This window comes from Geotrypetes seraphini, chromosome 1, assembly GCF_902459505.1.
Source record: "Geotrypetes seraphini chromosome 1, aGeoSer1.1, whole genome shotgun sequence".
Taxonomy (NCBI): domain Eukaryota; kingdom Metazoa; phylum Chordata; class Amphibia; order Gymnophiona; family Dermophiidae; genus Geotrypetes; species Geotrypetes seraphini.
The window spans coordinates 143,588,229-143,596,153 of record NC_047084.1 but is presented as its reverse complement, the minus strand read 5'-3'; positions in this window follow the sequence as shown (position 1 = coordinate 143,596,153).

The window sequence follows — 7,925 nt, the reverse complement described above, 5'->3', positions numbered from 1 at the left end:
AAAGACAGACAGACACACAGACAGCGGCCAAGGAGAGACACAGAAAGAAAGACAGATACATCTATTCTAGCACCCGTTAATGTAACGGGCTTAAAGACTAGTAGTGCTATAAAATTGCCTTTCAAGCTTTTAATTGCTTTGGCAAACATGAGAATGGAGGCTCACTCTTTTGTCTTCCCTAGCATACTCCGTAGAGAATTATTCGCTTTCTAAGCTATTTAACATAAGTATAGGGGTCTGGGAAGCAGTTTGACTCTGGAGGTATTTTAGAGATTTACCAATCAATATTCAGCTGACGGCATTCAGCATTTTTTAAAGCGCTGACCGTTGCCATATAAATTAAACCCAGATATTCGATGTCAGTCCATGACCAGGCACCAGCATTGAATATCTAGATATAACTAGACCTGTTCTTGTTTAGGGCATTTATGTGGGCCCTGGTTGAATAATATCCAGGACCTACCTTTCCGGTCCTAACCCCCACCAAGAATGATGATGCCATTCTGACCCCCTTTTTTCAAATAGTAAGTAGCTCCCAAATTCTGTATAAACCATTACAAGGCCCCCTTTCCTGCCCCCCCCCGTGTGTTACCCCGCCTCCATAAGCATCCTCCCATCCACATACCCAACTGTAACTCCCTTCAGGCATACCTTACTATTCCTGGTAGTCTAGGGGGTCTTCTAGGAAGCAACGATCCCCAGTAACTCCTGCCCATACCAGCTCCTTCTTCAAAATGGCTGCCACAACCTTGAGTGGTAGACTCACAATATTATCTAGTACTGTGAGCCTACCACTAGAGGTTGCAGTAGCAATTTTGAGGATGGAAATGGCATGGACAGGAAATATTGGGGATTGCTCTTGCCTGTAAGACACTACCTGCCCCCCCGATAGCAAGATAAACCTGAGGGAGCCTACAAGTAGATAGGTACGTAGTGGTTCTTCTGGGCTTTACTTTCTTTGTTTATGCTGATGGTTTACAGTTCCTTTTTCTCCTCAGTTCACCATCTGAATCCTGTAATTTCAGCTAAATTAGACCAAATAGCAAATTGGTTTACATAGAACCAGCTGAGGTTGACTGTTTGCTAAGGGTGTTTCCCCCCCCTAGCATGGAATCCACTCTCCTCCTCAATATGCTCCCCCAGCTGTCAAGGGATATCCTCTCCAACTCCGTGAAAATTTTGGGTATGAATTTGATGATCAACTGACTTTTAGGACCCACATATCTCATGTTGTCTTAACCTCCTTCTTTGTATTACAGAAGGATCACTTAATCACACCTCCTTGTGACTCCTTCTTCTAGCATTGGTGATTCCCAAACTAGATTACTGCAATTCTCGTTATTCCTGCTTTACAAATATGTAGATTTCAGGAAATCCAAAATATACTCCTTTTAAACTGCAGCAAATTTTATCATGTGTCTCTGCTCCTGTATTCTAAACACTGCAGTGGTTTAAAGCAGTGTATCTCAAACTGTGTGCCAAGGCACACTAGTCTGCCTTCTGAGATTTCATGTTTAATAATGCATTACTCAAGCAAAGCACATGATAAAATGTATTGCATACATTCCCAAAGTTTAAGAAATTAAGAAGAGAAACCATACTCACAATGGCTGTGGCTCAGAGCATGTTTAGGAAACAAAAAGCAGAGGCCAAGTCAGGAGTAAAGTGGCTGGGGAAGAACTGTCATCAAGCCACAAAAACTGTTGTAGCTCGGAGATGAAAACAGATATCAACAAACGCTGACTTAAACACATCTAAAGCCTGCCTAAAAGACAGGGTGAGAAGGACAGTGAATCACTCTTTTTCTGGTTAGGCCACTAGACCATCAGGGTACCTGAGATAGATCTTGAGGAGGGGGGAGGGGGGAAGAGCTGAATGAGAAAGAATGTGAATCACTCAAAGTCCTGTTTAGGCCTCTAGGCCTTCAGGAAACCTGAGGTAGATCTTGTGGGGGGGGGGGGGGGGGGGGTGGGCTGACTGATGATTGAGTCTGGAATGTGAAAAGGGATAGAGATTGGCAGTGTGTGTATGTGTGAGGGGGGGGGGGGGGGGGGGTCGGCCTGATTTCATGTTCGGCTTTGGTTTCTGCCAAAATTGAGTGGACAAATTTGGTTACTGATTTGATTTCGGCAGAAACCTAAAATACTGAGTTCGGTCGGGCTCTGCTTCTAACTATGTACCCTACCCAAGCACTACCCAGATTCTGTTGTGCATACATCCACCTTCAAACTCCATGTGGTCATATTTAAGCACCGTTTTATAGAATAGACTAGTCTTTAAGCCCGTTACATTAACGGGTGCAAGAATAGATGTGTGTGTCTGTCTTTCTTTCTTTCTCTCTCTCTCTCCTTGGCCGCTTTCTGTCTGTCTGTCTCTCTTTCCTCAGCTGTCCACTACCATCCCTTCCATGCTCCCCCTGTCCAGCAGCAACCCTTCTCCCTTCGTTTTACCTCCCCCCTGTCCAGCAGCACCTTTTCCCTGCTCCCCCTGTCTAGCAGCACCCTTTACCTGCTCCCCCTGTCCAGCATCCGGCTTCCTGGTCTGTTCGCGTCTGCCTTCCTCTTCAAAGCAGCCTGCTGAGGATCGCGGCCGGCTGTAGCAAACCTCGCAGTCCGCTCTGCACGTCGGTAGCACGTTCCCTCTGACGCAATCCCGTGCATCAGAGGGAACGTGCTACGGAGGTGCAGAGCAGCCTGCGAGGTTTGCTACAGCTGGCCACGAACCTCAGGAGGCTGCCTTGAAGAGGAGCAGCGGCGGCGGCAGCAGCGGTTGGTGAATGAGGGCGGAAGGGGGGGAGTCGCCGGGTGTTCCCTGCCTCCGTGTTCGAAAATGGAATTCGGCACGGAGGGACACAGCATGCTGTCCGGGAACACGCCGTCCTAAGTGCGCATGCGCGCTTAGGATTTTATTATAGAGGATACCGGAACATTGGCGTTTATGCATATTTCCGCACACATACACGCCTATATGCTGGCATTCTGGTCATTTATGTGCGTTTTGGGGGGCCAAACTTTGGCACTTTCATTATAGAATTTCCCCCTAGTTCATTCATTTATACCAACTCCCAGGCCTGTACAAATGTATGCACGTGTATTTTAGCCATGATTTTGGAAGCTTTACTGAGGCTATTATATAAAGAATCAGAAAATAATATTAAAAATTGAACTAAGGCCAGTACTGGGCAGACTTGCATGGTCTGTGTCTGTGTATGGCCGTTTGGTGGAGGATGGGCTGGGGAGGGCTTCAGTGGCTGGGAGGGTGGAGATGGGCTGGAGTAGGTTTTAACGGAGATTTCGGCAGTAGGAACCCAAGCACAGTACAGGGTAGAGCTCTGGATTCTTGCCCAGAAATAGCTAAGAAGAAAAAAATTAAAAAATTTAAATTGAATCAGGTTGGGCAGACTTTATCTGCCGTCATCTACTATGTATGTTACTAAGACACGTAGGCGCCCGTGTTCTCCAGTCATGGTGCATGGGCTTGTCGTGCCACTGGGGCTTGCGTGCATCTGAGAAGCCAAAAGCTATGTCGTCGGTAGTTTCACTACCAGCAGGGCCTCCCAAGGCGGACAGGTTTCAGTGGAGATGTTAGACTAACGCTGTACCACCCATTTGGGCAGCAGCAGCAGATGGGCAGTGTTGGAGTTGGAGGATTGCGTTTGATGCAACAACGGCGCCAACCTTGAATTTACACTGTGCAGAAGAGAGGCCCAGAAATCTACTTCTGTATTCTGCCATAAATGTTCACCAAGCCACTAGGACTCGAGCGTGAGTCGATGGCACCTATCAAGCACCTGTGTTATCTTTATAGGAGTCTATCACAAACTGTGTGCCGTCATCGTGAGATTCCGGGTGTGCCATGAGACGCCATCCAGGAGGAGAGGTGCTATAGGCAGTCAGCCAGCAACTCTCCTCCTCCAGCACCCCTTCCCCCCCTCATTGGCGTAGTAATTGCAGGCTCAGGGCCAAATCTGGAGGGCCTCCCCATAAGCGCAGACATCGAGACGATGATGTCACACATGCACATGATGTCATCACGTGGACATCTGTCGACACGATGATGTCACACATGCATGATGTCATCATGTGGACATCACGTGGACATGCTATCCAGCCGCTGCCCCGAGTTTAGAGCACCACGGCTTTAAAAAGTTTGCGGGACCCTGTTTTAGGGAAGGCATCTTTGTGGCCTCTCACTTGGGTTACCTATTATAAAATGACCCTTCGTGGGCACTGATTTCTGAGCCTGATCATTGTACAAGCTTTTCATAAATGGCACAAATTATTCTCTGCAGATGTTTGCAGAGGAAGGCTATTAAAATGGTGCTTTGTCTTCGTCATAAGGCGTATGGGGACAGACTTAAAGATCTCAATCTGTATACGGTGTTCCCCTGGTTGTTCGCAGTTGACAGTTCGCGGTCCCGGTCATTTACGGTATGTTCTGACTGCGAACCGCCGACAAGGAGAGGGCAGCGGGAGAGGCAGGAGAGAGCAGCCGGAGCGCCGCGAGTGCAGGAAATCACTCGCGGCACGCTCCGACTGCCTCTTCCAGCACTAAGTCGGGCCTTATCCAATCAGGAGCTGCGTGTCAAGGCAGCTCCTGATTGGATAAGGCCCGACTTAGTGCAGGAAGAGGCGGTCGGAGCGTAACACGAGTGATTTCCTGCACTCGCGCCACTCCGGCTGCCCTCTCCGGCTGACCTCTTCAGGCTCCCCCATGAAAATCCGTATTCCTGGAATGGAACCCCCGTGAATATCGGGGGAGTACTGTACTTTGGAGGAAAGGCAGGAGAGGGGAAATATGATAGAAATATTTAAATACCTAAGTAATATAAATGCGCATGAGTCGAGTCTCTTTCATTTGAAAAGAAGCTCTGGAATGAGAGGGCATAGGATGAAGTTAAGAGGTGATAGACTCAGGCGTAATCTAAGGAAACACTTTTTTACAGCAAGGTTGGTAGATGCGAGGAACAGTCTCCTGGAAGAAGTGTATCTGAATTCAAGAAGGCGTGAGATAGACATGTGGGATCTCTTAGAGCAGTGTTTCTCAACTCAGTCCTGGCATACCCTCTCGCCAGTCAGGTTTTCAGGATATCCACAATGAATATGCATGAAAGAAATTTGCAAAGAATGGAGGCCGTGTATGCAAATTTCTTTCATGCATATTCATTGTGGATGTCCTGAAAACCTGTCTGGCAAGGGGGTACTCCAGGACTGAGTTGAGAAACACTATCTTACAGAGAGGAAGAAATTATGGTGACTGCGGATGGGCAGACTAGATGGTTCATAGACAAAGACAAAGGCGCGCGCCGACAACTGAGCGCAAGACGGAGGCGCGCGCCAAAGAAAATTACAGTTTTTAGGGGCTTCGACAGGGGGTTTTGTTGGGGAGCCCCCCCAGTTTACTTAATAGAGATCGCGCCGGCATTGTGGGGGGTTGTAACCCTCCACATTTTACTGTAAACTTAACTTTTTCCCTAAAAACAGGGAAAAAGTGAAGTTTTCAGTAAAATGTGGGGGGTTACAACCCCCCACACCCCCCACAACGCCCCCACAACGCGGCGCGATCTCTATTAAGTAAAGTGGGGGGGGTTCCCCCCACGCCCCCCCCCCGTCGGAGCTGTAAAAACTGTAATTTTCTGCGGCGCGCGCACCTCCGCGCTGCGCTCAATTGTCTGCGCGCACCTTTGTCCCGGCGCGCTTTTGACCTGACACCGACTGGATGGGCCATTTGGCCTTTATCTACCATCATGATTCTATGTTAATGGTTAACTTCCTTATGTTTAGCATATGCAGTTCAATGTCAATTTCCCCAGCCCTCATCTGGTTTTGCTTAAACACGTCCTGCCACAAATCCAGCGCACAGCATCTTGGGAAAATTCCGATTTTAGGAATCTTGAAAGCCGAACCTCTGACACAGAGAGGCATTGTGGAGAATTAATTTTTTGGCACCTAATTTAGACAATCAATCTCTCCCACTCCCCCCCCCCCCCTTTTTCTTTTTGCTTCTTTCTCTCCCGCCCCATCCCCGTGCCCGCCCTCCAAGCTGTCTCATATGGGCTGCATTCACTGCAGCTTCCTGCCTGGGTTTGCATTCTATTTTCATATCCATGGGAATGGAATCTGCTCCCAGGGATCAGGCCAATATCCCTCCTGCTGCTGCCTCCACCTTTGACTCAGGCCAGGGTTAGCATGACTTAATTAAATGATGCTGAACCATCAAACAAATGGCTATCATTAGAGTCTAGCAGGGCCAGCCCCTTTCAAAAACCCCCAGACCAGCATCTTCTGAGCATGTGTTTGCATAGAGCCATCTCTGATGAAAGGAACGCTTTGGGCTCCTTTTATCAAGGCGCGCTACGGGGGTGGGGTGGGGGGGGGGTTAGCGCGTCGGACATTTCATGACGCGCTAACCCCCGCGGCAGCCTCAAATCCTAACGCCTCGTCAAGGGAGGCGTTAGGTACTAGCGCGGCAGGCGGTTCGACGCGCGGTATTCCGCGTGTTAAACCGTTACCGCGCCTTTGTAAAAGGACCCCTTTATGTTTTAAAAATCCATACTCTTACAGTTTGATATTTTTTTTTTTTTTGGGGGGGGACACTAAAATAAAAAAATTATTTGTTTTACTGAAAGACCATTCTGGTATGTCGCTTGTTTAAAAAGACTTGGGTAGTTTAGGGAGTGCGAAAGATTTGGGGCTCCTTTAATCAAGCCGCGCTAGCGATTTAACGCACGTAACAGCGCGCGTTAAACCGCCGGCCGCGCTAGTCGCAGCCGCCTCCTCTTGAGCAGGCGGTAGTTTTTGGCCAGCGCGGGATGAAAAGTCGCGCGCGTTAACCCTGCCAGCGCGGTTTGATAAAAGGAGCCCTTGATCTTTGATCTACTACGGAAAAATCTGGTTGTGATGACCCAGTGCATTGCAAACTGTGTGCCGCCTGAGATGCCAGGTGTGCTGTGAGACGCCAGGGAAGAGGAGAGGCACCTGTGCCAGCTGAATGCCTACAGGACGTGCCTCTCACGGCAAAAGGCACATCCTGTAGGTAGTGTGCCAGTGCCAGTGCCTGTGCTTCACTCCACGCCTCTTCTCTTCCAGCACCCTCCCCCTCCCCGCGTCGATGTCCACACGCTTCCGGATGCCTCGAGCCACGGGCACCACATTTAGTGCATCGCGGCTTGAGACACTGTGATAACCCTTTCCTAATTAACAATTCAAGGTACAGTCAAACCCCGGTTTACGAGTGCACTGGTTTGCGAGTGTTTTGTAAGACGAGCAAAACATTCTCGCAAATCGTGACTTGCAAACCGAGCATTGGCTCGATTTACGAGTCTCCCCGCCCGCTAACCGGCATCCCCCCCCCCCCCGGCCTGCAAACACTGACCCACCCGCGAACCGGCATCGCCCCCCTCGCGAACACCCGCCCCCCGCACGAACTTGCATCCCCTGCCTGCCCAAACTGAAAGCTTACCCCCCCAATGTGGCACCGGCACGCAGCACCAACCCACAGGAGGTGCTGGTGCCCGAAGATCGTGCCTCTCCTCCGACTGGGCCTTGAGCATTTGCACATGCTCAAGGCCTTCTGGCTCTCATTGTCGGGGGGGGGGGGGGCAGCGTTTGCGGGCAGGGGGGGTCATGCTGGTTTGCGGAGGGGGGAGATGTGGAAGCGCACCAGTAGCCTTGGAAGTGAGGGGGTGTCTTTTGGGGATGTGGTGGGGTAGGGTGGGGTGGAGCAGCGCCAGAGGCCGGAGGGGGGAGGGGAATGGGAGGTGGAACGAATCAAGTGAGTTTCCCTTACGTTCTATGGGGAAACTCACTTTGATATACGAGTAAATTGGTTTACGAGCATGCTTCTGGAATGAATTATGCTCGTAAACCAAGATTCCACTGTACTCTGCATCTACAAATACTTCTGTTGTACAAGTGACCGTGATG